The 23,086-nt window shown below is 41.8% G+C and overlaps 1 protein-coding gene across 7 annotated transcripts in view; it reads right to left on the bottom strand.

The window, feature by feature from the left end:
- FOXN3 (forkhead box N3) overlaps window positions 1-23,086 on the bottom strand; it is a 125,366-nt gene that overhangs the window by 55,848 nt on the left and 46,432 nt on the right. The window contains exon 1 of one of the 7 annotated variants that reach the window (XM_072116690.1): window positions 770-926. The exons of 5 other annotated variants lie outside the window; for them this stretch is intronic. The gene's annotated coding sequence lies outside the window, so the exon portion shown is untranslated. Of the gene's footprint in view, window positions 1-173; window positions 574-769; window positions 927-23,086 lie in introns of those variants that run through there. One more of the 7 variants, XM_072116693.1, reaches the window with a different exon arrangement.

Here is a 23,086-nt window from a genome sequence, read left to right as displayed (position 1 = left end):
AACCTCACAACCGTTCTTCCTCCACGTCTTACATGTAGGATGGACAAGGGGAAACATCGGAAAGGAGGGGGGGGGGTTATTATTATTCAGGATTTATCTCCCCCTCTATTCCTCCTCCATGTTAATTGAATAAACATTTTTACAAAGTCAAACCTATAAAACTGTCAACCAACCATATTGTGGTATTAGAAGGAGATTGACAGGAAATCCACACACTTCTGGAAGAGGTTCCGCAGCAGTTATGACAGAGAGCATGCAGGGGGTATGAGGTCAAGTATTGCCAGCATTTGACTCCGCACAAGTTATATCTGTCAATCATAAGTTACAGGAACCAGTCTCTGATGAAAGGAACTCTGCCCTTATAAAAGAGGTTCTGCAGCAGCACTGCAACATGAAAGGGCATTTTTTAGGGTAGACCCGCCCAAACATAGGAAAATACATAAGTATATTCCCCTCCCACTCGTGTTTGTGCAGCAAGAAAACAAGAGACCTGTCAATCACAGAGTAAACAACAGAAAGCACCTCTCAAAGAGGTTCTGCAGCTTCGGGAGAAGCTTTGACGACGTTGCAGAGTAGGCGGGGGAGGGGATTATAGTGTGACTAGCAGAACCGAACCAGAACCCGTCATACGAATAAGAAGGGGAGGGGTGATTAGAGGAAGTTGTCTGAACTTATATAAAGTTAAGGGGTTGGGGGGGGGGGGAGTCACATGTTACCCAGCAGCTGCTTCCCGTGACCCGACACCGCCCTTTCCCGGAGCCCAACTTACCTGGCTAATCCCACAAAACGGGGGTCCCGGAAAACGGGGGCACAGCACGTGGAGGGGCCGGAGCCTCCGGGAGGGAAGGAGTCTCCACTAATCACACAAAAAGCCGCCGCACATGTCCGGAGGGGGAAACGTGGGCCGGGCCGGGGGAGGAGGAGGACGGGGCGGAGGAGGAGGGGAGACACCCGGGGGAGGGGTGATGGAGAAAACCACACAGATATATTGGTTTCCTACAGGCGGAAGGTAATGCAGTGTAAGCAGCGAGTTAGCACAGTGCCCAGAGGTAGAAGAGGGCGCTAGTAGCGCTGTGTAATATGGCGCCTCCTTTCCCAGGCTATTTATCTTATGCACATGTCTTCATAGTCTACTATTGGGGGTGCAGACTTTTCTCACCAAGTTTTCTTTTCAGAGCTCCTTCATTGAATTTTATTTTATGGGGTATGGTACATATACATCAATATAATGAAAAAGAAAAAACTGATGATAAACTAAACACAATTGAAGTTACTGTCCATTACTAACATGCAGAGGCTGGGCCCCATAGCAGACCTTTGATTGGGGCCCCTTCTCTTCCCCATACATATTTATACACACACATTTACACAAGCGCAATCATTTTTACACATTCATACATTTATACACACATATAGTATATAGACATCAAATTTACAACATACACACACATGTACGGCATATATACACGCAGATCCAGTATATACAGCATATATACACACACACATGTACGGCATATATACACGCAGATCCAGTATATACAACATATACAGCATATATACACACACACAGATATACAGCATATATACACACACACACATCCAGTATATACAGCATATATACACACACACACATCCAGTATATACAGCATATATACACACACACACATCCAGTATATACAGCATATATACACACACACACATCCAGTATATACAGCATATATACACACACACACATCCAGTATATACAGCATATATACACACACACACATCCAGTATATACAGCATATATACACACACACACATCCAGTATATACAGCATATATACACACACACATCCAGTATATACAGCATATATACACACACACATCCAGTATATACAGCATATATACACACACACATCCAGTATATACAGCATATATACACACACACATCCAGTATATACAGCATATATACACACACACATCCAGTATATACAGCATATATACACACACACATCCAGTATATACAGCATATATACACACACACATCCAGTATATACAGCATATATACACACACATCCAGTATATACAACACATACACACAGATATACAGCATATATACACACATCCAGTATATACAACACATACACACAGATATACAGCATATATACACACACATCCAGTATATACACAACACATACACACAGATATACAGCATGTATACACACACATCCAGTATATACAACACATACACACAGATATACAGCATATATACACACACATCCAGTATATACAGCATATATACACACACAGATATACAGCATATATATACACACACATCCAGTATATACAGCATATATACACACACACAGATATACAGCATATATGCACACGCATCCAGTATATACAGCATATATGCACACGCATCCAGTATATACAGCATATATGCACACGCATCCAGTATATACAGCATATATGCACACGCATCCAGTATATACAGCATATATGCACACGCATCCAGTATATACAGCATATATACACACGCATCCAGTATATACAGCATATATACACACGCATCCAGTATATACAGCATATATACACACACATCCAGTATATACAGCATATATACACACACATCCAGTATATACAACACATACACACAGATATACAGAATATATACACACACATCCAGTATATACAACACATACACACAGATATACAGCATATATACACACATCCAGTATATACAACACATACACACAGATATACAGCATATATACACACACATCCAGTATATACACAACACATACACACAGATATACAGCATATATACACACACATCCAGTATATACAACACATACACACAGATATACAGCATATATACACACACATCCAGTATATACAGCATATATACACACACATCCAGTATATACAGCATATATACACACACAGATATACAGCATATATATACACACACATCCAGTATATACAGCATATATACACACACACAGATATACAGCATATATGCACACGCATCCAGTATATACAGCATATATGCACACGCATCCAGTATATACAGCATATATGCACACGCATCCAGTATATACAGCATATATGCACACGCATCCAGTATATACAGCATATATACACACGCATCCAGTATATACAGCATATATACACACGCATCCAGTATATACAGCATATATACACACACATCCAGTATATACAGCATATATACACACACATCCAGTATATACAGCATATATACACACACATCCAGTATATACAGCATATATACACACACATCCAGTATATACAACACATACACACAGATATACAGAATATATACACACACATCCAGTATATACAACACATACATACACAGCATATAAACACACACATCCAGTATATACAGCACTTACACACAAATATTCACACACACATCCAGAACATACAACATACACACAGACATACAGTATATATATATATACACACATACCCAATCAGTATATACAATATACACATACATATACAACGTACATACACACAAACACATTTACTTGCATTTACAGTTTACATATGTATTACTCATACTTACCCACGGTCATCGTAACACGGCTGGAACGTGGGGTCGGGACGCGGACCGCGGGTGAGGTGGGCGGACCGCGGGTGAGGCATGGAGGCAGGAAGACCGCAAAAGAAGCGAGCGGGCCGGGCCGCAGGAGAGCCGCATGTGTGGAGGGCGGTACGGACTGGTTGGGAGCTGGGCGTGCCAGATGTCAGGTCTGTGGGGCAGGCACCAGGTTCCGCAGCAGAGGTATTGGGACAGCTCCTGAGCCTGGGACGGACATCCGAATTATAATTTGTTAATGATGTGTCCCCGGGCCCGTCCCACTACCTCTCCGCCCACCTCATATGCTGCCTGCATGGCAGTGGAGGTAGTGGGACGGGACAAGGGGCACATCCATAGCAAATTATAATTCGGATGTCGGTACCCGGCTCAGCTCCCTATACTAGAGTTCCTGCTTCCTGCCCGTCCATCACGGGCCCCCCATGCGCCTGGGCCCCGTAGCAGCTGCTACGTCTGCTACGGTGGTTGTTACGCCACTGCTAACATGCATTATGACAAATCATCGATCTATAGCTCTCCAATCTTACACCCCCAGTTGTTCCTGCCACACATCTCATACCAACATCTTAATTTCTATCTACCCTATGCTGACAGTTTAACCCCTTAAGGACGCAGCCATTTTGTAGCTTAAGGCTCAGCCCGATTTTTTGGATTCTGACTTGCGTCTCTTTATACGGTTATAACTTTTGAACACTGTTACTTATCAAAGCGATTCTGAGATTGTTTTTTCCCCACATGTTGTACTTCATTTTAGTGGTAAATTTTGGCAGATAAGTTTTGCGTTTATTTACAAAAAAAAAGAAAATATGATAAATTTTTGGAAAAATTTGCCATTTTCGAAATTCAAAATCATTGCGTTTTCAGGCAGATCGATTAACCACCTAAATAACTTGCTGAATAACATTTCCCATTTGTCTACTTTACATTTTCATAATTTCTGAAATGTTTGGATAATTTATTTTGATGTCACGCGGCTTGCAAATAGAATATCGCTTTTCCGGATTTTCAGAATTGACTATTTTGGGGATAAATACAGTTTTGAATGAAATTTTACATATTTAGCATCAAAACCCCCCTATATAACCAACCCATTTTCAAATCTGCACCCCTCAAGCTATCAGAAACAGCATTTACAAAGATTGTTAACCCCTTGAGATCTTCATAGTAATTGAATCAAAATGGAGGTGAAATTTAGAATGGTCATATTGTTCCCTTATACGTTCATTTAGCCCTAAAATTTACACATTTCCAAAAGATAAAAAGAGAAAACCCACCATACAATTTGTTCTGCAATTTCTCCTGAGTACAAAGACCCCCCACATGTGGCTGTGACTTGTGTTATGGGGGCACAGCAAGGCGCAGAAGGGAAGGAGGGCCCTGCAGCTGCCAGGATTTTAGTTTCCTCATTGGCCCCTTTTGAAGGCTATAAAATTTTCGCTTTTTCGTTATTGGGGCCATGTGATGCCATTTTTTTTGCGGGATGAGATGCTTTTTCCAGTGTTACCATTTTTGGGTTTGTATCACCTATTGTTGAAAATTTAGGAACTTTTTTTTGAGGACATGAGTAGAAAAGCATCAATTCTGTACTGGATTTTTTACTTCTTTTTTTTTGGTGTTCACCGTATAGACTAATAATCATGTTATCTTTATTCTATGGGTTGATACGATTACGGGGATACCAGACATGAATATATTTTCTTACGTTTTACTAAATTTGTCAAACAAAACCCTAATGTGGGGAAAAAACTATCATTTATGTATTGCCGTCTTCCAAGTGGCATAACATTGTTACTTTTTTGGCTACGGAGCTGGTTGATGGCTTGTTTTTTGCGGGACATGTTGTACTTTGCACCAGTATCATGTCGGAGTACATATGGTTTTTTGATCACATTTTATAGCATTTTTTGTGGGATTGAAAAGGTAAAAATCATAATTTTTGGAGGGTTTATAACAGTTTTTTTTTATGGCGTTTATCGTGGGGGTTCAATAATGATTTACTTTTATTCTACGGGTTGTTACGGACGCGGTGATACTATATATGTGGGGTTTGTGTTATGATTTAGACTTTTTTTTGAGTTATATGTCTCTTTATATGTTTTGGGGCTTTTGGGCATTTTTAGTGATTTATTACTTTATTTTTTATTGAATAACTTTTTTTTTTTTACTTTTTCACTTTTATACCATGGGACATGAAGAAGCAATCATCTGATTGCTTCTTCATGATAATATTCTGCAATACTGATGTATTGCAGAGTATCATCAGTGTCAGCCTATACACTTGCATAGGCTGGCACTGTGCCAGTAAGATGACGTCACAGACGCCATCTTACTGGCAGTTCTTGCAGGTAACTGGGGTCCAGATCGGACCCCAGAGTTACTATAGCAACGATCGGCGCCCCCCGAAAAGGTTAGGGGGGGGGCGATCGTGGGGGAAAGAACCCCCAGCTGCATGTTAGATGCCGCGGTCGCGCTGACCGCGGCATTTAACGGGTTAAGCACCCGCGATCGGAGACAACTCCGATCGCGGGTGTTACACTGGGGTGCCGGCTATCAGTCACAGCCGGCACCCCGTGTTTCCCGATGCCGGTTCAGCTCAGATCTTGAGCCGAACCGGCATCAGCTCAGCGTCCGATATATCGGACGCTGAGCGCTAAGTCACTGTGCTCAGCGTCCGATATATCGGACGCTGAGCGTTAAGAGGTTAAAGGAAATCTACCATGCGTTTTCATGCATTGTGAACCAAACATACCTTGAGAATGCTGTAGCTACACTGATGCAGAAACATATCTTGTTTAATCTCTCATCTGAGTGGCTTTGCTGAAAAAACAATTATACAATTATGATAATGAGGCTCCTTCCTGTGACTACTCAGTGTTCCTCAACTAGCCCTAATTATGCATGTTCCAGAGAATGATATAACCCTGTGTTGTCCTTAACAGGTAGATGTAATCAATCGCTGCACCTTCCCCTAGCTGCTGTATATGAGTCATCCAGCTTAGGTTGATTGGTGCTGTCTGTACAGTTCAAGAAGCTAGTGTAATATGTTTATGAATGGCAACCGGGAGCACCCAGCTTTCCCAGCTTTTTTTTTTTTTTTTTTTAGCAAAACCACTTGGATCAGGGATTCAAAAAGATATGTTTCTGCATCAGTGTAGTTACAGCATTCTCCAAGTATGTTCGGTTCACAACGCATGAAAACAAATGGTAGATTTCCTTTAAAGGGAACCTGTCATCAGAAACTACTACCAGTATATTGTCTAGCAGCTTTACACTTTACAGATCATGTTTCTTTCATAGGCCCAAAATGGTTCCATCACCCCAAAAATCAACTTTGAAGTGAAATATAAATTGTTAGTATAAAGTCAAGGAGGCGGAGTGTTTTACAGTGAAGTCAAGTTGTCCCTGCCTCTGAACATCTCCTCCCGTGACTTACATCATGCATCAGACTTTAAGGAGATCTGGTTAGCAATGTCTCTGGGTGCAGGACCATCAGTTACAGTGAAGAGGTGTTCTGAGACAGGGAAACTTCGAAATCGGTGTTAAAGTCTGCCTCCTTGACTTTATACAAATTTACATTCCCTCACGTTGATTTACTGGATAACGCCACCATCCTTGGCCATGAAAGAAACATGATCTGGAAGGTATTCAGCTGCCTGACAACATATTGGTAGTGGTTTATTAGGTATATTTCTGCTGACAGGTTCCCTTTAGCCTTTATTTTGCATAGTTGGACTTGCTGTCCGTGGCTAACATGCTGATCGGTAAATAATTGTGTGCTGCAGGTTTTTATATACATAGTGTGACTGGCATTTGTAGAAATCCCATATTCTATGCTGTGACTGGAATGTGATGCTGGTTAGCTGCATGTGATTTTGCAGTGATTAGCCTGCGGCATTTATTCCCCTGTCCCAGGTAAGGAAGACCTACTAGTCTGAACATCAATTGTTCTATAAATGTAGCATTGTACATGTGGCCTAAAGAATACCTAACATGTCCTGGTCCACAGTAGATACTCTGACGGATTTGGCTACAAATGGAATATAGAGCTGCGTTTTTCCTTTAAACATGCCACCCATGATGGAGAACCTGACTGAATGACCCATCGCTGAGGGTAAAATGTCCAAAAAATTAGATGGTGCTGTAGTTTGGACAAATCTAAAGCTGGTATTGGGAAAATGCATTATTAATTAATGGGATTACACTACCTTGTACTGAAAACAGTATACACTGGAAATCAAAATTGGAGAACACAACACCATTTCATTAATGTCAAGGTTCTTGTGTATTCCTATGTAATATATCCTATTTTAATACTATTTTAGAAATTGTATATATTCTAAATCACAGAATATAAATGTAAATTATATTATTATACTGCTCATAATTAGAGAACACTTCAGATACCTGCAAGTTATTGGTATATATCTGGCACCTAGTGCTAATTTCCTTAATTATCTGATAAACCCTAAGGGCGCGTTCACACGTTCCGCTAGCATCACGTTCCTAACGCGACGCTAGGGCTCGAGCCCCGCCCCCTGTTTGCTAGCTCCACGCCCTAAGTCTGCGTCCACACGTTCAGTTTTTCAGACGCAGTTTTGGAGCCAAAAGTTGGTGTAGATCATAATGTGTTGAGACAAATAATCGATGTTGTGCCGCCTCCTACTTTTAAGTCATTCCTGGTTTGGCCATCAAAAACTGCATCTGAAAAACTGAACGTGTGGCTGCACCCTTCTTTCCCATTTGCACTAACAAGAAGTGGCGTTCCAAAGTGACTGAAACCCTTCGGTAGCAGCTGTCCAGATGAAGGCCAAAGGAGTGAACCTGTCAGCCGTAGCAAAAGAAGTTGGTCACAAGTCTGTGATTTATACAAACTTGTACAAGTCCATGAAGAAAGCTTTGAAAGACAGATGCAAAAGAGGACAGGATAATGCAGAGAATCTGCATGGGTCTATGGGAATAGCTAGCTACTTCAGCACTGAACAGGGCAAGGATCTGAAACAATGTATGATGAGACAATGTTTAAGAACATTTGGCCTGAAAGCCCACTCTGCAGTAACCAATCCTCTCATTAGCAAAAAGAATCAAAAGGCTAAACTCGCCTATGCTGAGGAGCATGTTGTGTGGACAGAGGGAAGTGGTCCACAGTTCATTTTAGTGATGAAAGCAAGTTTCATTTATTTGGATCTGATGGGAAACATTTTGGCCCAGATCTATTAAATTGGCAGTGTCAATTTTCTGTCTGACTTTGCACTAGGAAGAACGTCTTTGGTTTCAGATAAATATGTGTGCAAACTCCAATGGAAAATCCTTGGTGACAAATGTACGGCCAAGAAACCCCCGACAGTCACCGAATTGTGGAAGAGACTGGAAGAAGAGTGGACATAATCCCACCAGAGCAGTGAGAGAGACCAGTGATGGCATGTGGCTGCAGATGTGCTAAAGTCATTCACAGCAAAGACCTGTGCACTTCCTACCAACAGGTGTAACCTTCAGAAAATTTAGTTATAATAATTTTCTGTGCTACAGTCATTTCTGTTCTCTAATTACAATCATCACATTTTTTTGCAAAAGAAAGGTTTTATGCTGCTCTACGTTGGTAATTCTGTAAAACAGTTTCTATACCCCGTTCGCTGTTAAATCAGAATACATGGCCTCGTACATACAAACCGTGATCCCTTATTTGCGTCCCATTTGTCTTTAGCGTGTGAGATCGGCTCACGTACTGATGAAAAAGGCTGCCTGAGGGGCAACCTGGCCTAGGAGCAGGACCTGCAATATAATTTACGGCCCAGGCTCATGCATGATAGCATAGAAGTAAATGAGTGCTACCAGTGCAAGCTGCTGAAATAACTGCCAGGACAAGGCCCAAAACAACGGTTGTGTCCATTAGACCTAATCCAAATTTTTTAAATATGTGGCTTTTGGGCCGGATTTTGCTGAGAATTTCTCCTTTCTCATCAGCTGCAGATAATGGAGATTCAGTGGATTTGAAATTGTGTGCCCCATACCATATTCCACAAAATTTTCCCACCTGCGATTCTGTGCGAAAAAATACACTGCATGTGTGCCCTTTCTTTAGGGTCTGAGAGTGTTGCATTTAAAGGGGTTAATTGAGATCAAACTTATTTTTACTACAGATGTTTAAATAATCTGAGGCTAATAGTTAAAACAAATAATGAATACAATAAACCCATTTCTGTACATATGGGGCTGCAACGTATGAAACACATAGGCCAGTTCTCAAGTTTTAATATGATAGAGTAAAGATTGTATTGTTTTTCCTTTTACTGTGCATGACATTCCTTGGTAATTCACAAATAATTGTGCAGCCAAAGCGAATTTACAAGCAGCGATCTGTACCACCTCTACCTTTATGTACCATTCATAATACAGATGCTGGACATAACATGTAGCTGCTTTACCAGGCCCCTCAACTATAATGTATTGTTTACAATACTGGACTCTTCTTAGGTTGTCAATAGGTAGATTCTTCCTTCTAAGGCCGGCGTCACACGTGGCGTTTTGAACCCGTTTTTGGGCCATCTTTAAGCAGTCCAGATACTTTTTCAAAAAACATTTTTAACGGACTACTTAAAAACGGCCCAAAAGTGGGTTCAAAACGCCACGTGTGCCGCCGGTCTAAAGCACTGGGCGTGACTGCGCCCTTGCAAGTTATACCACCTGCTAGGCATTATCAGATGTAAAGCTGACTAATTCTAAGAAGATTACATTGGATAACTACTCAAATTAAAAACTACTAAAAACTCCCTAAATTAAACTGGATATATTTGTAGAAGAAGTCAGTTCTCAAGTTGCTATAACAGAAAATGAAAAATAAGCAACATATAATAGCAGAATGATGAAGATCAAGCTCACTAGTGAGTGGGATTGTCCTCTCCATCAAATGACCACTACAGCGGAGACTCATCAGCAGACAACCTTGACATTTAAAATTACCCCATATATGGTGTGGCTTGTGGTCCAAACAACAATCTTACTATAAGGGTCAGTCACATCTTTCATAGAAAATGATGAATAATTCTTTCTCATTTACTTTGTTTGAAATCTGCAAGACTGTTTTACTCTCCTGATGTCAATGATTTCAAACATTCTTATTTACATAGGGTCGGTCCGGATTGGATACTAATGACATCTATGGGTTTGCTACACTTGTATCCCCTATGACAGTGATGGCAAACCTTTTGTCGACCAAGTGCCCAAACTGCAACCCCAAACCCCCCTCATTTATCATGAGGTGCCAACCAAAAATTAAAGCAGTAACTTATTGCTCCCTGTTTTTCAACAATGTTCAATCATATTGGCCTCCTGATGACACCAACACAGTAGAAAGAAGGAGGAAAATTTTTCATCATTTTAGCTTCTTTCCAGTGTCCCTCTGTACCCAGAGACTCGTGGGGCCAGCAGGAGGTCCTACAAAGATATTTAGGCCCTGTCTACACATTCTCCCTCTTCCTACGGTCCCAAGTAGCCGAGTAAGTATGACTTTAAAATATGACTGAAAGCAGCATCTTTAAAGTTGCTTGGAACTGCAGGAAAATTCTTTGAGTGCTGTCAGTTGTGCTGGGGCGATGGCCAGGTGCCCACAGAAAGGGCTTGGAGTGCCCTTTCTGGCACCCGTACCATAGGTTTGCCACCACTGCCCTATGATGTTGGTTGAAACATAATCAGCACATGTAGTGCAAACTTGTTAGTTTACTACACAGTATCAGTTTTATGGCTCTTTCACATTGGCGTAGTTTTTCACATCTGTGGCTCACGGATGCCTCCCTGATGAGGCTGAAAAAACAGGTGTGAGGTTTTCAAAGCAATGTTAAAGGGGTATTCCCCATGAAGACAAGTTTCTTATATGTACTCAGGATAACAAAATAACACATTCTCTAATTCACTGTTATCAACAAAAATGCAGCATTTCACAGATATAATTCCAACCTGTCTCTATCAGTCCTGCTGTACACAATTTCAGTAGACACGACCATGTAACTTCTGACTTGGGTCAGGTTGCCATCTTGGATTGGTATTTTCACCGTGCAGGTGAGATTTCAGTCTATCCTGTCTGTCTGTAGCCACGCCCCCTGCATGAAGCTCAGAGACACATCCTGCCAGGAGATTGTGAGAAGAGAAAAGCTGCAAACTACAAGAAGATACGTGATCCATGGGGAAGGAGGAGGCAGGCACAGATCTATGAGATGTAGCAGGGCTCACAAGGTAAAAGTCTGTCAGCCTGTATGTTATAGGCATGTCTGATCTGGCTCATCTCTCTCTCTCTCTCTATGCATCAGTGTGTTAGTACAGAAGCCAGATGAAAGTGTATTTACACCTGTACCCTGATCATGTAACCACATTGTAACCCCACAGAACCAAAAATGGATAATACAGTAATGTGTCTGTTCAGAGAGGCCCCGCCCACTCCCTGGAATCTTACACTGAGCAGCATACAGTAGAGAGTGATAGGGACTAAAATAGAAATAAAACTGAGTAAAATTGTAAAGTAAGGGGTTGAAATGATCTTTATTGTTTTAACATCACTAGGGAATTCAGATGTGAGAATTTTCTTTCGTGAGAAAACTCCTTTAAAGATTCAAAATTTTTTTTTGGAGAAACTGAACATCAATGGCAATGTAAAAGAGCCATAAGTGATATGTGTCAGTCTGGTGTCTAGGCTGTTTACCTCAGCAAGGATCCAAACCAGCCTAATTAGGTGGACTAAGGCTGCATTCATATCTCATTTGTGCCTACCTCTATAAAGATATGCAAGGCATTTTCGAGCACTAGGTAGACAAAACCATGGTGTACCCCCTCCCGACCACCTCAAACAAATTTAACAAATGACAATACCCGGCTCTAGGCATAAATAATAGTTACAACCAGGCATATCCCCTCACACACTGATGACACACAGACCAGAAACAGCAGACCTCAGATCCGTTGTTTGTGGCCTGTAATATCATAGTTTATCATAGTATCATACGGTTGAAAAAGACACTTGTCCATCAAGTTCAACCAATATGTACACACTCATGTGTAAGAGGCCTAAAGATAAAACCAATTGTAATGCATATACCAAGAAACAACCATAATAGTCCTCACAAGTGGTATGAACGTTGTCTGGGATTGTATATACAGAATCCAGTGAAGCTCCAATTGTAGGAGGTGTGAGGCTATCAATGTTGGATCAATGTTATTTTTTGGTTTTGGTTTTTACCCCCTCCTCCACTGACACAAGCTCAGATTCCCCCAATGACAACACATAAGCTTCTCCTCCCCACACTCGCCCCTCATCTGCTGAGAACATCGACAACAGTCTGTCATTGGCTGCTGCTGATGGATAACCTAAGGAAGAAGAGCTGCAGTTTAAAGTTTAGGGGTCCAGGATTATAAAACTATTGTGCTTCTTTTAAAGAAAATAGATCATCAAAATCAAGCGTAATAAACCATGGCACTTAATCATAGATCCAGGCACTGTGACTGTGGTGGTCTTCATATAGGTGTTATTCCTATCAACTGTTAATCCCTTAAGGACATGGCTCATTTTCACCTTTAGGACACCTTCCGATTTTTCAGACACGGCAGGCGGTCATGTAAGGCAGCTCTAGGGTCCTCCATCGGCACCCCTTTACTCACCGCGAGGGTGCGAATGCTGGGAGGAGAGTATGGTACGGCTGTATGAATGTACCCTAGTCCTATTGTTCTGCTGTCCGCTTCCTCTCCCCTAACATTTCTTAACTGAGCTGCAGATTCATGTGGTGTAGTGTGGAGCATGTGCAGCATAATACGTATAGTGGTGCACATCCTCCATTCTTTAGTGTGTCGATTCAGAAGTGCTTCCCCCCCCCCCCCCCGACACTGCGGGCCCAATAGCAGCTGCTACCACTGTAGTTACACCCCTGGGGGAGGGCAAGATGTAACAATCTTTAAAGCCATATCACAGATGGGCTAGGGTAGCCCCTCAGTCTCATTATCATAATATTAAAAGTTGATTTTAGAAGGAAGGAGGCCATGGATAGCAAGTATAAGAAGATTACCACTGTAACTGTGCCTGGATTTACGTGTAAGGGTCCCTGGTTTATCATGATTGATTTTGATGTTAGATTTCCTTGAAAAAACAGCACCACACTAGTTTACAGGTAGTGTTTAGCACTGTATCCGAATGAAGTGAGCCATGTGTTTTTCTAATCCAGGACTCTAAAAAGCAATAACTAACCTTAGCTTTAGACTTTTACTATATGCCTTCATTGTATACACACAGAAATATATGCATGGTCCCCACAACAGGATTACACTGTAAAAAATTCCAGTGCATGAGATTGTCATCTCAGCTCTGCACAATGTGACAAGAGCTCAACCCACTTCAAAGGCCAGGCTGCTACATATTAATTACACAGTGTCCTAGATCAAAGGTACATAACAAAGGTAAATAACCTTAACAAAAGTTATTAAACAAAAAGGGGGAAAAAAACTGGGGACAGGGATGTGTAAATTGTGCACTTATCCTGCCCCATTCATCCACATTGTACAATAAGGGCCATTTCAATGCAACTAATTTATAGTAATAGATTTTTAATACTCCTGATGTAAAGGGTCAGTAACCAAATAGTATGACGCTTAGAATGGTGCTTTACTCTTAGGGTACATTCACACAGCCCCGGGCGGGCATACCACTGTGCACTGGAGAGGTATCATAGTATATAAGGCTGGAAGGAGACGCAAGTCCATCAAGTCCAACCTTTAAGAATTAAATAAATGTTTTATCTCCATAACCCGTGATATTGTGACCCCTCCCCACTCCATAGAGAAAAGCGTTGCACGGCCGCACACACGGGCATGCTCTATCTTTTTCCAATGTGCGGAGCGGAACAGTGGCACAGCAAACTAGATCAACTAATAGGTGCAAAGTACAACTTACCAGTCATAGGGAGGTGGCACATGTAGCGTGCCGCAAATTTGCGCCCATATGTACATCCCCCAGACAGCCGTCTGAATGTATCCCTTAAGGTGAGTAAGTGTATAGAGAATTGGGAAAGTTGCTCTGGACCATAATACACAATGAAACTCAGGATAATAGTAATGTTAGGGTTAGTAATGTAATGGGGGAGATGTATTAAAATGTTGTACATTAGACCAGTGTTGAGTAGAACTTTACAGTTCTCTGCTGCACCAGATTAATCCTTGTGTCTGATGCTGGAGGATTAATTTGGTGCAGTATAAGGGTGGTGGGACACATGGAGTTTTGAACCCGTTTTTAGTCAGTATTTAGTAGTGCGTTTTTGTCCGGTTTTCCCAATTAACTTAATTAAAAAGAGACAAAAACGGAGGAGTTTTTTTGAAAAAAAATGCATCTGTTTTTTTTAACAATCTAAAAATGGACTAAAAACTGGTTCAAAACGCTACGTGTGCCACCACCCTATGACTGTTAAGTTGTACTTTGCACCTATTAGTTGATCTAGTTTGCTGTGCCACAATATTGTGGCTCATTTACCAAGGGCGCCTCTGCTCACTTTTGTCGAACTCTTCGGCTTTTTCGGGGCGTACAAGGCTTGGACAGGTATTTAACTAGTGTCTGCTCTGGGATTTTGGCACACATGATCCTTTTTTGGTGCGGCTGCGCTGGCTTTCATGCGACACAAATTAGGGGGTGTGCCGTCAGACGATCCGACTGATCGGACTGAGTGCAGGATTTAACTTTCAAATTGTGCTGCAAGCCCATGCACTTACATGCACCACTTGGATATCGGGTGCATGACCAGTTTGACCAGTTTTAATTAAAATAATTGGTAAAATCTGTCAAAAATGCATGGGTTTTTTAACGGACTGCTTAAAAACGGCCCAAAAACGGGTTCAAAACGCCATGTGAGTCGCCGGCCTAAGGAAGATATGTGCCGGGATGTGAAAGGAAGACACTGACAGGTAAGTATATCTCGTTTAAATTACTGCAACGCAAGTGGTAGATTTCGTTTACTGCCTTGTCCACCAGAAAACTGTCATACAAGGAAAGGAATTTCAGTCCCATTGTGTGAAAATATTGCAAGACTTTTGGGCTTTGTAAATTCCCACTAATGACTACACCAGCAAAATATTTAGCGCAGCTCTGGGATACAATGGAGGATGTTACTCAGGTAAATGCAAGCAATCTATATATTGTTGCTGACCGAGTCTCGTGTCAGTATACAGTTCACTTGGCTCCAGAAATCTCTTCGAAAATCAGTTTGCACATCAGATATCCTCAACATTGTCTGCAGGAATAGCTTCGAAATCCAGGGAGCCACATATGAGTATTAAGAGATTCCCAGGTATCCACTGAGATATGAACGAGTCAAATAAAGTTGTGGCTTGTAAGTGTAGCTGGTAGGTGTCAATGACTATGTGGATAAACATGATTAAATACTTATTCTCAATAACCAGTTTGGTGAGCATGACTGACATCATTGGGCATGGTGGGCTCCTATGGACCCCCCACCCTGCTGCTACAACCTACCTGGACTGGAGAGTTAAGTTAGCTCCCCTAGGGCACTCTGCTATAGAGCAGAAGAATTATTTGCATCTTTGCCGATTAGTGCATTCTGGGTGGATACAAACACTGAAGGACAAGGACTACAGCATCCACATCTAGACACAGCCCCATCCCATCCTGTACTTACTACCAGGCTAGAGACTATACTCCTGAGGATCACTCTCCATGACCACTCCAGTAATCCGGAATCTCCAACAATCCGGCATCTGTTCTGAGATTGTTTCGGCCCGTTGCCTGCAATTGTTCCAATAAAGAACTGCAAGTTATTTTGCACAACGTTGCCTCCGTCTGATCCCTGGTTACGGCTGTATCACCACCACGGGCTCCCCATCCATTACCCAAACACTAAGGGGTTGCCCCAAGGAGAACCAGTAACTCAGCCTCTCCCTCCATCTTTCTTGCACACACCACCTGCTTGAGACCTGCCAGGCTGTAGGACAGCCCTCCAGTCCCCATACCAAGCACTGTGACATCAGCGTGCCAAGGCCACAAGCGCCAGCCACTCCAGTATTCTGTGTCCCGGCTGCCTCCAGGCCCCAAGAAAAGTCTAGTCCCCGGTTGGGGATGTTGCAGAGGTATATGCGACCAGATCACTGCCCCCAGTACGGCTATTTGAATGAGCACTAAAGCTAACTGTACACATTGTGAATTGTCAGTACAAAAAACTATGTAAAGCTGCACAAAATGTCATGCTAATTCTTATGTGGATTGCAGCTTTGATATTGGTCTGCATATGGATTTCCCACATGCAGTTTCCAGCAAAAATCTGCATGAAATCTGTATCAATTCAAAGTTTGCAGATGTCCTGCGGGTTGAAAAAATGACATGATCATTCTTTTCCAATTTTCTGTATCGAATATCAACATCATAATACAGTAACACAGTAGTGTGTGGTATTTATCCAAATCCCATGCACCCTGCTGAAAATATCCAGTTATAACCTGTCAACAATACATCTGCTACTAATGCCCCTAGTGGTAATAAGCAAAACTACAGCGGTTATAAGTTTCTATGTCCAATACTTCCCAATATTCCAGAAACCTTAAATGTAATATTTTCTTAAAGAAGTACTACAGCTCTACAAAAACATGAGATCCCTTTACTACATAGTACAGTTAAAACAAACATTGAGTATAAAAAGGTACCAAAAAAGAAAAAAATCTTTTCTCTCCTTTACCTGACCTAGTTGTGTTTTCTGTAGCGATCAGTACACATTAGTGAACCAGGATGTTATGGAGGCCGATGAAAGCCTTTAATGTATTTTCACTGATGTAAGCGCAGGACGTTTAGCACACAAAGTGCTTTTTGCTTCATATTGTAGAGTTTCCAGATTTTTTTTTAGAGATTTAAAATGGAAGGTCTGGTTTTGTAAAACTTTTAGAATCACGTTGCATTTAAAAATAAAATTCGCTAAAAGGAAATCAACCAATTAAAATCAAACATGATTGACCAGGTGCACTTACTTATAGATCCACAATCGGGTATATTATTATTTTTGTTGCTGGTTTTTTTGGCACACAAATTGTATAGCTTTTTTGCAATTTTGCAACACATTCTAAAATCCCACTAGAATAAACCAAATTCTGCCACCAACACATTATAAATATGGAGCGCAAGGTGCAGCAGCAGAAAAAAAAAGTTATGGATAATAAATGCTCTTGAGTGAATGTGGTAATACTCATATTTGTTATCCATGGCCTTCTTCCTTCTAAAATAAACTTTCAAAATTATGCTAATGCTCCATAGGAGCTTTGGGGGTGTTACCTGAGCCCTAACGTGCTTTAGCTTCACAGGCAGTCTCATCCTCAGTACTTCCTCAGTACTTCTTCTGCCTGATGTAATCTCAGCGCAGTGGAGGAGATTTCAGCACATGGGTGGAGAGGTCCCGCACAGTCTTTTAAAAGTTGATTTTAGAAAATTACCACAGTCAAAGTGTCTGGATCTAGACCTTGGTCTATCATGCTTGATTTTAATTATAGATTTCCTTAACTCCACCTTTAAAGCAATTTTCTTATTTGTGAAATGAATAGAGCAGGTAATTAAGGTAAACTTTTAATACACTTATTATTACTTATATTAATTAACAAAAAAAAAACAAGAAACTGTTTATGTGAGCTTTTTTTTCTGCTCTTGCTCCTGCAGTTTCTGAAGCCTTCCAAGGTCCATTCAACTCAAACAGATAAGGCTAAAGACCAACTCTTTCCATACCTAGAACATAGACTTTAAAGGGATTGGCCACTCCATTTCCATAAGTTACAGATGTGCCTATACTGCCTTGTAGATGTTCATGAAGTGTTTAAGCAGTCCTGCAACCTCCTTTTGTACTGTTTGCAGACTCTCCATGCTTCATCTTCACATCTACTGAATAGGTGGAGCCTGCAGCAGCAGAGTATGAATTATTCTGCTCACTCCCTCTCCCAGTCTCTGTGGAGAGAGAGTGACATCACATGGATGTCTTGGAGCAGAGAGAGATGGCAGCTGTGTGTGGGACCCAATTCCAGCCTGTTTATTGCCCCGTCTGTCATAGCATGTGATTGTGAATTACACATAACTGATGCAATGTTACAAAACTCTCTCTATGGGAAGATGGCTGCGTGCCACCAGTTTTTTGGAAGAACGGTACACGTCTGCACTATATGCACCACATTTTAATGGATGTGGCCACAGACGTTAATTGAATGGACCGTGTAAACCGATCTGCTAAAAAAATAGAGCATGCACTACTATGTTTTTCACAGATCATAAACACATGAGAGGGAACCCCTACCAATAATCAGAATGCGGATCACTTTTTCCCCTAACTCCATAGGATTGGCAAACTTAGACAACCATCTCTGGCAGTTCCAAATTAATGAAGCTGGTCAGGGCTCACTACTCAAAACAAAATATCCAGTAACTAGGGAATAAGTGCTTTTTGTAGGAAAACCCCTATAAGATGACCAGAATACCCATTAAAAGTGGCCTTATCGCGCATGTATTCATGAATAGGAGTGGTGTGTGGTTGAAATGGACCTGATGCAGTTTTATCAGAGCACCTGTCAGATACTTTATATCCCTAGCAATAGATGCATGGGACCCCGTGGACATTAGAGCTTTAGTAGGCGACGCAGACACCTGCAGCTCTGGGTGTTCCTACCCTGTAAAGAGTCAACAACTAGATCCAAATAAGTGATAATGAATGCTATAATCGGTGGCTTGATGTTGATTCAGAACGATAAGTGCCGATAATAAGAACTCATGTTATCAGTGCAGGAAGACAAATACAATATTATTCTCAGAAGAATCTGCAATTGATCTTTGGATACAGATAGTAATGAATCTTGGGACCGTTCATAGAGCTCCTTACTGCATAATAAAAAGTTCTTACAAATGAAAATATATCCATCCTGACATTGTCCTACTCACACTGCTGCTGGGTTGCTGCACTCTCAGTGTGGCCCATCAAATGTGAAACATACACATGAACAGCACATCTGTCCCCTTCCCTAATAGTTTACTTTTGTTTTGAGTCCAGGCTTTTCTTCACAGAGGTATTTGCATTCGCCAGCACCGCTTTTAAACTTTTTAATACACAATCATGTGTTTACTCATTAACTAATAGTATTTATCCATAAACGGTGGCTCATAGACTAGTCTGGTCACATCATCCTCCAGCAGAAACCATTTCAATCTGTGTGGTTGGATGAGGCTGCCCTGCGAGATGAAGGGGCTAAATTGAAATGATCAAGGCACAGTAATCAGTAAACTCCATTTTTCTTTCCAGTAGACCTTAAGTGGCTTCCCTCTTTAAGGCCTTCCATATATGTCCATGTTTTTCTGTACTTTTCTGCCAAAACCACAAACAAGTCAAAGGGAAAGAACAGTAACAAGCCTTTCCATTATACTATTAAAACACACTGGAACTTTGGAGGCATTTTAAATCAAAAAGTGTCCTACATGCTGTGCACCAACTAATGCATAAGGCCGGCTGCACAAGAATGTTCTCACTCCGTGAAAATGAACTTGTGTGCCAGTCAAATGCCACAGATCCAGCACAGTGCAGTGGATAATGAAATATGATGCAAAGAGTCCCCATCTGCTGGCTAAACAGCAGCATCAGCATGTTAACAACTGTCCACTGTGCGTAGTCCTTAGAAACAGACCTGTGTACTAGTCAGATACTATGGATTGACCAGGTTTGTGTCCAGGTAGCCATATAGATACCATTGTATGTTTGTGCAGTGAACGGATTTCACATGACTGATGACTGTGCAAATAATGGAACTCTGAGCTTCATTGTGAGCTATGGTGCAAGGAGTCCCTTCTTCCCCATGGAACAAGAGCTATACTGTAGTCATGCTTACAATTCAGAACTGCTGTTTTGGCGGTGAATAATCCACTCATTGGATCATATGTAACTATATATATCCTCTGCACTATGGTCGGTCCATAAAAAAACAGCTCATATATACACACACTGGCCACTTTATTAGGTACACCATGCTAGTAACGGGTTAGACCCCCTTTTGCCTTCAGAACTGCCTCAATTCTTCGTGGCATAGATTCAACAAGGTGCTGGAAGCATTCCTCAGAGATTTTGGTCCATATTGACATGATGGCATCACACAGTTGCCAAAGATTTGTAGGCTGCACATCCATGATGCGAATCTCCCGTTCCACCACATCCCAAAGATGCTCTATTGGATTGAGATCTGGTGACTGTGGAGGCCATTTGAGTACAGTGAACTCATTGTCATGTTTAAGAAACCAGTCTGAGATGATTCCAGCTTTATGACATGGTGCATTATCCTGCTGAAAGTAGCCATCAGATGTTGGGTACATTGTGGTCATAAAGGGATGGACATGGTCAGCAACAATACTCAGGTAGGCTGTGGCGTTGCAACGATGCTCAATTGGTACCAAGGGGCCCAAAGAGTGCCAAGAAAATATTCCCCACACCATGACACCACCACCACCAGCCTGAACCGTTGATACAAGGCAGGATGGATCCATGCTTTCATGTTGTTGACGCCAAATTCTGACCCTACCATCCGAATGTCGCAGCAGAAATCGAGACTCATCAGACCAGGCAACGTTTTTCCAATCTTCTACTGTCCAATTTCGATTAGCTTGTGCAAATTGTAGCCTCAGTTTCCTGTTCTTAGCTGAAAGGAGTGGCACCCGGTGTGGTCTTCTGCTGCTGTAGCCCATCTGCCTCAAAGTTCGACGTACTGTGCGTTCAGAGATGCTCTTCTGCCTACCTTGGTTGTAACGGGTGGCGATTTGAGTCACTGTTGCCTTTCTATCAGCTCGAACCAGTCTGCCCATTCTCCTCTGACCTCTGGCATCAACAAGGCATTTCCGCCCACAGAACTGCCGCTCACTGGATGTTTTTTCTTTTTCGGACCATTCTCTGTAAACCCTAGAGATGGTTGTGCATGAAAATCTCAGTAGATCAGCAGTTTCTGAAATACTCAGACCAGCCCTTCTGGCACCAACAACCATGCCACGTTCAAAGGCACTCAAATCACCTTTCTTCCCCATACTGATGCTCGGTTTGAACTGCAGGAGATTGTCTTGACCATGTCTACATGCCTAAATGCACTGAGTTGCCGCCATGTGATTGGCTGATTAGAAATTAAGTGTTAACGAGCAGTTGGACAGGTGTACCTAATAAAGTGGCCGGTGAGTGTAGTCTGTGATTCATGGACAGACCGCGGTTCTGTGCCCGTGGCCTTAAACTGCTCCAGCTTTAATACACACACAAGGTTTTTTGTTCTCATGCGAATCCAATACGATATGTCATCACATTGGACTCACACTAAAAACTTTTACACAGCTATTCAATGGATTCAATGCGTCAAAAGTTAAGTCCATATCCTGTACATCTAAGTCCATGGGTGCATGAAAAAAAAAAAGATCATCCTACAGCGGGCAGTTTTGGGCATTTGAGTGTCCAGGAAGTAGCTGAGAGCAGAGAATCTAACACAACTGAAAGTTGATTTTTTTTGCTACAAAAATTGCAATTTTGCATAGCACTCGGACTGAACGCTCAATGAACTATGAAAAAAATTCTGAACACACTGGGACCAAAATCTAATCAAACTCGCACTGAGCAAAGTTGTGCAGTTTTCAACACAGATCGTGGAAAAGAGGCCTTAGGCCAAGTTTAGGGTTTCCAATTACCCTCTTCCAGGACGAAAGCAAACATAATTTGCGTCATTCTTCTACAGAGACATTATACATTTACTCTGTATACTTTGAAACTTTGTGGCCTGTGGCCCTCTGTCCTCCAGCCTCCTCTTATTGTGGCCTCTTGTCTTCCAGCCTTCTCCTGTAGTCTCCTGTCCTCCAACCTCTTCCTGTGGGCTCCTGTTCCCTTTTCTGGGGTATTAAACAAAAGCCTGTTACTTACCTTCCCTTATTCCCCCACAGCAGTCTAACTTTCTCTTTCCCTCAGCTCCAACTGTGTTGCGGAGTAGGGAGTGGGACAGCTGAAGGGGAGGAGCTACCTACTCATAGGACTGTTTCAGACATCAAGTGAGAAGGTAACAGGGGCTGGGTGTGACATTCTCCCAACCGCGTGGGACAGCGCCCAAAAAACTGGACTGTCCCGTTGTATCCGGAACAGTTTGGAGGTATGATGCGGTCTTTCTTTAAACAGACCGACTGGTGATCAACAATCTTTAGTACTAACCTGCTATGTTGAGTAGATGGTTACCAACTCACTATGGATTGTCAGCATATTTTTACAGGGAAAATCCTATTACTATTAATGTGCATAGGCTACTTCTCACTGGTAAAGCATGGTGCAAGTAATCCATTCAAAGATTTTCTTTTTGAAGTCATGTACATGGGTGCTGCCAGCGTGTAACTATGTTAGTTCAGTGAAGCCTGTGAAATCTGCCTCTTGGCGCTCGCTCATTCTTGTGAGAGCCACATGCAGTGACTTGGCTTCAGGGCTTTGTG

The sequence above is a fragment of the Engystomops pustulosus genome, chromosome 7 (assembly GCF_040894005.1).
Source record: "Engystomops pustulosus chromosome 7, aEngPut4.maternal, whole genome shotgun sequence".
Classification (NCBI taxonomy): domain Eukaryota; kingdom Metazoa; phylum Chordata; class Amphibia; order Anura; family Leptodactylidae; genus Engystomops; species Engystomops pustulosus.
The sequence above is the reverse complement of the archived record's forward strand: the minus strand, read 5'-3'. Positions and strand labels throughout refer to the sequence as shown.